We start from the raw sequence: 8,832 nt of genomic DNA on the forward strand, positions 1-8,832 counted from the left end.
TCCTAAGAAAAGGAAGAAGAACCCTTCCAAGAAGAAGAAAGTAGGTGAGAAAAAGCTGGTTCCACCAAAAGCTGAAGACCCCAAGAGCAAAGCTGTTTGCTTTCATTGTAACAAGGTGGGGCACTGAAAGACGAACTACAAGGTTTACCTTGCAGAATTGAAGAAGAAGAAGGGTAGTTAGACTATCGCTTCTGATTCAGGTATGTTCATGATCGAAGTTAATATGTCACTTAGTCAAATTTCTACTTGGGTATTAGATATCGCCTGTGGTTCTCATATTTGCAATTCGTTGCAGGGACTAAAGGGAAGTAGGACTCTTGAAGAAGATGAGGTGATTCTACGTATGAGCAATGGAGCAAGGGTTGCCGCCATATCTGTAGGATCATTTAGTTTACATATTGTTAGATATATTTGATAATGTCATGGCTAATATGATTTATGTTTAGTTTTCAGATCTTACTTAACAGGACAAATCAGTACTTAATTGGGAATCAGTACTTATACTGGAAGTCAGGACTTAAGGATATCAGTACTTATATTATCAGGAGATAATCATCAGAAGTTGGATATCAGAACTTAAGTGTTGAAGGACAATCAGATAAGGATAGTAGCTGATTAAAGGAAAGAAGATCGAGATAAACATAAGAAGAGATATGCATGAAGAAGGAGTTCCGTGAAGAATGGAATACTTGGAAGAAAAGATATCTGATTGATATATTTTAGGAAGCAGAATTATATTCCATATCAATTAGCGATTATCTTGTAACTGTGTAATATATAAACACAGACATAGGGTTTACACTATAAGTGTTATCATATTCGAGAAGATTATTCATTGTAACCTTAGCAGCTCTCGTGATATTTGTTCATCACTGAGAGGTAACAGTTCCATACTGTAACAGAGTTTATTGTTTCAATAAAGTTTGTTTTCTGTTACATGAGATATTAAAGTTCGATTTGATTGTATTTTACACTGTATTCACCCCATCTACAGTGTGTGTAACCTAACAAGTGGTATCAGAGCCTATCTGTTAACACACATACAGTTAAAGATCCAAACACAATCATGTCTGACACAGAAACTCCAACTAAGCCTACCAAAACTGAAGAACCTCCAAAGACACAAATCCAAAGTCGGTATGAAACCATCAGAGTTTCCATACTGAGACCATCTGAATATGCCATATGGAAGGTGAGGATGACCATGTTTCTGGAAGCTACAGATCCAGAATATCTTGATAGAATCAAGGAAGGGCCTCACAAACCAACCAAGCTCGCTGTTGCAGTTGCAGGTGAGGCAGCAAAGACTGTACCAAAGGAAAAGAGTGATTATACTGCTGAAGATATCACATCAATTGCTAAGGATGCTAAGGTATGACACTTACTGCATAGTGCCATTGATAATGTAATGTCAAACAGGGTAATTAACTGCAAGACTGCTAAGGAGATATGGGATACTCTGGAAATAAGGTGTCAGGAAACTGATACAATTAAGAAGAACAGCAAGACAATACTCACTCAAGAGTATGAACACTTTGACTCAAAGGCTAATGAATCATTGACTGATTTATATGATAGATTTGTCAAACTCTTGAATGATCCGTCACTGGTTAATAAGGAGTATGATCTTGAAGATTCAAACCTTAAATTCCTGTTAGCTCTTCCTGAATGTTGGGATTTGAAGGCAACAACAATAAGAGACAACTACAATCTTGATGAAACAACTCTTGATGAAATTTATGGAATGCTCAAGACTCATGAACTTGAGATGGAACAAAGAAGAAAGAGGAAAGGAGGAAAGTCAAGGACAGTTGCTCTTAAGGCTGAAGAAGAATCCCCCAAGGCAGCTACCTCAAGGAAAGACAAGGGTAAAGCTCTGTTCACAAAGTCTGAAACTGAGTCATCAAGTTCTGAAAGTGATGATGACTCAGATTCTGAAAGCTTGCCTGAGACTGATGCTGATGAGGAGATGATGAAGCTGTGTGCTCTTATGGTGAAAGGGATCACAAAGATTGCATACAGGAAGTTCAGGAAGGGAAAAAAGTTTTCCAGGAAAGGCATAAGTTCTGATAAGAAGAATTTCAGAAGATCTGAAGGCAGAGGAGGAAAGTCTGATAGAGGAGATTATACCAATGTCAAATGCTATAACTGTGGTGAGAAAGGCCACATATCTCCTGATTGCAAGAAGGTAAAGGGAAGCAGAAAAGCTGGACAGACACCTCAGACTCTGAAAGTGAGGAGAACTATGCGTTGATGGCAAATGCTGATAAAGAAAGTGCTGAGAGCAGTTCTGAAGCTGCTGAAACAAAGGTACCTCAAACTACTTATGCTTTTCATACTGATGATATTAATGAGTTGAGAAGATATCTTAAAACCATATTTGTTAGTTATAGAGATCAAACTTTAACATGTGAAAGATTAACTTCTGAAAATCTTGCTTTTAAGAAAAGAAATGATTTCTTAGAAAAAGAGTTAGTTATGTTCCATCAAACTCAGAAGGATAAAGATGATGCTTTTTATGTTAGGGATGAAGTGCTAAAAATGAATGAATCTCTAAAAACTGAGTTAGAAAAGGAAAGAGAGATTATCAGGACTTAGACTAATTCTGGCAAAACTTAATAAGGCCAAGGGATCCAAGCAAGTCTGGGTCCTTAAAACTAATCATTACTGGTCTTTGTGATTGCAGGGCAACAGGAAAAATATCCTAGTTCTGGACAGTGGATGTTCAGGACATATGACTGGAAATAAGGCCCTGCTATCAGACTTTGTGGAGAAAGCTGGCCCAAGTGTTTCTTATGGAGATGGCAACATTGGAAAAACATTGGGATATGGCAATATCAATCTTGGGAATGTCATCATTAAAGAAGTAGCTCTGGTCTCAGGACTTAAACACAATCTGCTGAGTATAAGTCAAATCTGTGACAGAGGTTATCATGTTGATTTCTTTGAAGAACACTGTGAAATTGTGAGTAAATCTAAAGGCAAAGTTGTTCTGAAAGGATACAGGCGTGGTAACATTTATGAAGCTAAGCTTTCAACAAGTACTGATGGTTCTGCAATCTGTCTGATGAGTAGAGCATCAATTGAAGAAAGCTGGAATTGGCACAAGAAACTCTCTCATTTAAATTTCAACAATATAAATGAACTGGTCAAGAAAGATCTTGTGAGAGGACTGCCAAAGTCAGTATTTGCTCCTGATGGTCTTTGTGATTCTTGTCAGAAGGCCAAACAAAGAAAATCTTCATTCAAGAGCAAAACTGAATCATCAATTCTTGAGCCTTATCATCTACTACATGTTGATCTATTTGGTCCAGTAAATGTCATGTCAATTGCAAAGAAGAAATATGCATTGGTCATAGTGGATGAGTTCACCAGATACACATGGGTGTATTTCTTGCACACAAAAAGTGAAACTGCATCTATCTTGATTGATCATGTTAAACATTTGGATAAATTGGTCAAAGATTCTGTGAAAACCTTAAGGAGTGATAAGTGATAATGGCACTGAGTTCAAGAATTTAATAATGGAAGAGTTCTGCAAAAACCATGGAATTAAGCAGGAATTTTCTGCACCTGGAACTCCACAGCAAAATGGAGTTGTTGAAAGGAAGAATAGAACTCTCATTGAAGCTGCACGTACAATGCTTGAAGAAGCAAAGCTTCCAACCTATTTCTGGGCTGAAGCTGTGCAGACTGCTTGTTTTACTCAAAATGCAACACTCATTAACAAGCATGAAAAACACCATATGAGATGGTAAAGAAAAGAAGCCAAATCTGAAGTACTTTCATGTATTTGGATGCAAGTGTTTTGTTCTCAAGACTCATCCTGAATAGCTATCCAAGTTTGATCTAAAAGCTGATGAAGGAATCTTTGTTGGATATCCACTTTCCACAAAAGCCTTCAGAGTCTATAATTTGAGAACAAAAGTGGTCATGGAATCTATCAATGTCTCCTTTGATGACAAGAAGATTACGGGTCTTGAAGATTTTATTGATCATGATCAGCTGAGATTAGAAAATGAAGACTCAAATTCTGATACTGAAAATCCTGACAGTCTAAGTCCTGATACTGTAAGCTCTGATGGATTAAACTCTGATGTTATTGAAACTGTGGTGACTACGCCAAAGGAAGATGCACCTATGCAGGGGGAGCATACTAAAGATCTTACCACATCTCAAGAAACATCAGAACATACATCTGACTCTTCAAGTTCTGATTCGTCAAGTTCTGATAAGCCAAGTTCTGATAGTGCTGAAAATCTAAATTCTGAAGAATCCAACTCAGAGAGCATAGTTTCAGGGGGAGCATCAGAAAATGAAAATGAAGACAGCATGGAACATGGGGGTGCATCTAGTTCTAGAGAAAACCTTCCATCTGCAAGGAAGTGGACAAAATCACATACACCTGATTTGATAATTGGAAATCCTGATGCAGGTGTCAGAACTAGAACATGTACTTCAAACGAATGTCTTTACAACTCTTTTCTCTCTCAGACTGAGCCAAATAAAGTGGAAGAAGCTCTTCAAGATGCTGATTGGGTGCAAGCAATGCAGGAAGAGTTAAATGAATTTGAAAGAAACAAAGTCTGGACCCTAGTGCCAAGACCAAAGAATAGATCTGTTGTTGGTACAAGGTGGGTATTCAGAAACAAAACTGACAGTGATGGCATAATTACAAGGAATAAGACAAGGCTGGTTGCAAAAGGATATTCTCAACAGGAGGGAATTGATTATGAAGAAACATTTGCACCAGTTGCTAGGTTAGAAGCCATAAGGATATTTTTGGCTTATGTTGCTCACAAAAAGTTTACTGTCTTTCAAATGGATGTGAAAAGTGCTTTTCTCAATGGAGAATTGGAGGAAGAAGTATATGTTGAACAACCTCCAGGCTTTGTAGACTCCAAACATCCAGATTATGTCTACAGGCTTGATAAAGCACTTTATGGACTTAAGCAAGCTCCTAGAGCATGGTATGAGACTTTAGCTCAGTTTCTTCTGGAAAGTGGATTCAACAGAGGAACAATAGACAAAACACTGTTCTACCTCAACCATGGAAAGGACTTACTTCTGGTCCAGATTTATGTTGATGATATCATTTTTGGGTCTACAAATGACAGACTTTGCAAGAAGTTAGCCAAACTGATGCAGTCAAGGTATCAGATGAGTATGATGGGGGAACTTAGCTATTTTCTGGGCCTTCAAGTCAAGCAGAATGAAGAAGGCACTTTTATTTGTCAAACTAAGTACACCAGAAACTTGCTGAAGGAATTTGGAATGCAAGACGGTTCAAGTGCATCCACTCACATGGCCACTGTAACAAAACTGGATAAGGATACTGGTAAATCAGTAGATATTACTGATTACAGAGGTATGATTGGCTCTCTACTCTATCTAACTGCTAGTAGACCTGATATCATGTATGTTACCTGTCTTTGTGCAAGATTTTAAGCAGATCCAAGAGAACCTCACTTAATAGCTGTGAAAAGAATTTTCAAGTATCTTAAAGGAACAGCTGATCTGGGATTGTTGTATCCTAGAGAATCAGATTTTAAACTAATAGGTTACTCAGATGCAGATTTTGCAGGTTGCAAAATTGACAGGAAAAGCACAAGTGGAAGCTACCAATTTCTTGGAGGCAGATTGGTTTCTTGGTTCAGCAAGAAACAAAAGTCAATTTCCACATCAACTGCAGAAGCAGAGTACATTGCTACAGGAAGCTGTTGTGCACAGATTCTTTGGATGAAGAATTAGTTACTGAATTATGGGTTAACATATTTCAAAATCCCTATTTACTGTGATAATCAAAGTGCTATTGCTATGACAGGTAATCCAGTTCAACACTCTATGACAAAGCACATCAGCATCAGGTACCACTTCATAAGGGAACATGTGGATGAAGGTACAGTGGAATTGCACTTTGTTCCAACAGATCAACAACTAGCAGATATCTTCACAAAACCATTATATGAAGCCACTTTTACAAGATTGGTAAATGAACTTGGAATGGTTTCAAGTTCTTTCTCTAAATCTGTTAGGTCACACACACACTGTAGAGGGGGTGAATATAATGTATAATACAATCAAATCGAACTTTAATATATTAAGTAACAGAAAACAAACTTTATTGAAACAATAAACTCTGTTACAGTATAGAACTGTTACCTCTCAGTGATGAACAAATATCACGAGAGCTGCTAGGGTTACAATGAATAATCTTCTCGAATATGATAACACTTATAGTGTAAACCCTATGTCTATGTTTATATACTACACAGTTACAAGATAATCGCTAATTGATATGGAATATAATTCTGCTTCCTAAAATATATCAATCAGATATCTTTTCATCCAAGTATTCCATTCTTCACGGAATTCCTTCTTCATGCATATCTCTTCTTATGTTTATCTCGATCTTCTTTCCTTTAATCAGCTACTGTCCTTCTCTAATCATCCTTCAGCATATAAGTACTGATATCCATAAGTCCTGACTTCCAATATAAGTAATGATCAACAGTTAAGTATTGATTTGTCCTGTTAAGTAAGATCTGAAATCTAAACATAAATTATATTAGCCATGACATTATCAAATATATCTAACAATCTCCCCCAACTTGTAAATTAGCATAATATACAAGTTTAATAGATATTTGATGATGTCAAAAACATTAAGTACAAATGCATGAGAATTATACTAGATAACTATAACTTACAGTCCTTAAAGCTTTACCAATATTCAACTTCTGATAACAACTTCAGTCTGTACAAATATCAGAACTTAAGTAGTTGTAGATCTTCGACTTGGCTTCATCATCTGATCTCTCTGATGTCAGGAGTTGTTCTGAGATAGTTCTTCAACAAACATTTCTCAGCATATCTGAGTTCATCAATCATTCTCCTTTTGGCATCTTTAAGCTCTGCAGTATCTTCACCAGTTTGAAAGATTGCAGCTCTGAGATCATTGATCTTTGCTTTTCTCAACTCCTGATCTAGTCTTATGACATAAGCTTTGTCAGACTCTAGATTGAATTCAAGTCCCTTAATACCAAGATATGTTCTGATATGTGCAGTATTAGGCTTCATATCAACAATATCACCATTGTGATCTCTGTACTTTGGAACATATGTGCTGTCAGACTTAACAGAATAAAGCCTTTTCTGTCTCTGAATCTGTTCTTTTAAGTAGTTTGCAGCAGTTTCTGTTATTCTGTCAATCACTTGAAGTAAGAAAAGTACATGCTCCAATTCTTCAAAATACTTCAATGGAATGGCATTTTGTCTTATATGATAAACCCTACCATCTGTCATGAAATACAACATGATGTATTCTTTCAAGTAGGTATGGTAAACCATCTGTACAGATTCCAGTTGATTCAATCTCTCAGGAGTTGCTCCAATACCTGGTTCACTCAAGGAAGTTGGATCATTGGTAGTGTTGTGTACTCTTCTTTCATCAGCACTTCCCAATCCAGTTTTATCTCTTGCTTCCTTTCCAGTAACTACTCTTGCTTCAAAACCACTTGCAGTAGTCTTCAAAGGTTGAGTCTGTTTTGCTTTAGTGAATCCTAGTAGGAGTGTCTTTGATCTATCTTCTGATATCAAGTTAACTTGAGCTATGTCAGAGGTTACTTGCTTCTTCTGAATATCAGAACTTACAATTTCTTGACTCTGAACAACTTGAGTCATGTCAGAGGTTGTTTTAAGAACTTTTCTTGAAGTCAGAGCAAGATCATCCTTTTCATCAGTAATTTCTTCATCCTCAGGAGGTACATAAACCTTGATAGGTTCACCAACCTTTTCTTTAAAATTGGATCTTGGATCTATCTGTGGTTGTGATCTAGCCAATGTTGCTTCAGTATGTGTCCTTTCTTTGATCACAATGCCTTTGAGTTTTGGAAGTGACTTTTTACCAGAAGCTTTAGATTTAGATGTGACTTTCTCTGATTTAAGTCTGGCTTCTTCTTCCTTTAAACTTTCCAAGTCCATTCCTGGATTTTCTTGAAGAAATAACTATCTTGACATTTCCTCATCAAGATCTAAAAGTTCATCAGAACTTAGCCTTTTACCAGTAGCAGAACTTATTCTCTTCCCAGTATCAAAACTTGTCCTGTGACTAGCTTGTCTTGATATGAATCGTCTACCTTGACTATGACCTCTACCCATTCTAGAGCTTCCTTGATCATCTTTTTCATTATCCTTTCCTATCAGTGTCTTGTCAGTCTTGCATTTGGACTTAATCACTTTCTTCCCCTTTTTGGCATCAGCAGGTAGTAGAAGAGAGATAAGCAATTCCACTGAGGATTGGATTTCAGTTAATTGTGATTGTTGAGAAGCTTGATTTTTCAGAATTTCATCAATATGTGCTTGTTGATGATCTTGAGTCTTCTCAATATAAGCAATCATGTCAATGGTAGGTTGGAAGAACTTTTTCTTATCAAATTTCCAAACTTGTTCCTGTTTGATAAAGTTCTCCTGAATCTTGTGGAGCTCTGCATGAGTAGTTAAATGAAGACCTTGTAGATGTTTAGTACTCAATGCAGTGACTCTAAGCTGGGTTTTGAAATCATCAGAATTTAACATTACATCAGCTTTAGTCAAGTGCTCAGCAAGATGCTTTTCAGTTGGAACACAGAAAACTGAGTTCCATTCCTTAGTCCACTCCTGACATGCAGGAGTTTCACTCCAAGGTACTGGTGCTTCCCCGGTAACAAACTTCTTAACCAGTTCAGACTTAGGAATAGTCTGTTGAGGAGTATGTCCTGAAGGACCTGCTTCATCAGCATCTACAGTTGGAGCAGCATCACCAGTATCTCCAGCATTTACAACATCAGAACT

Source organism: Apium graveolens, chromosome 2 (genome assembly GCF_009905375.1).
Source record: "Apium graveolens cultivar Ventura chromosome 2, ASM990537v1, whole genome shotgun sequence".
In the NCBI taxonomy this organism is placed as follows: domain Eukaryota; kingdom Viridiplantae; phylum Streptophyta; class Magnoliopsida; order Apiales; family Apiaceae; genus Apium; species Apium graveolens.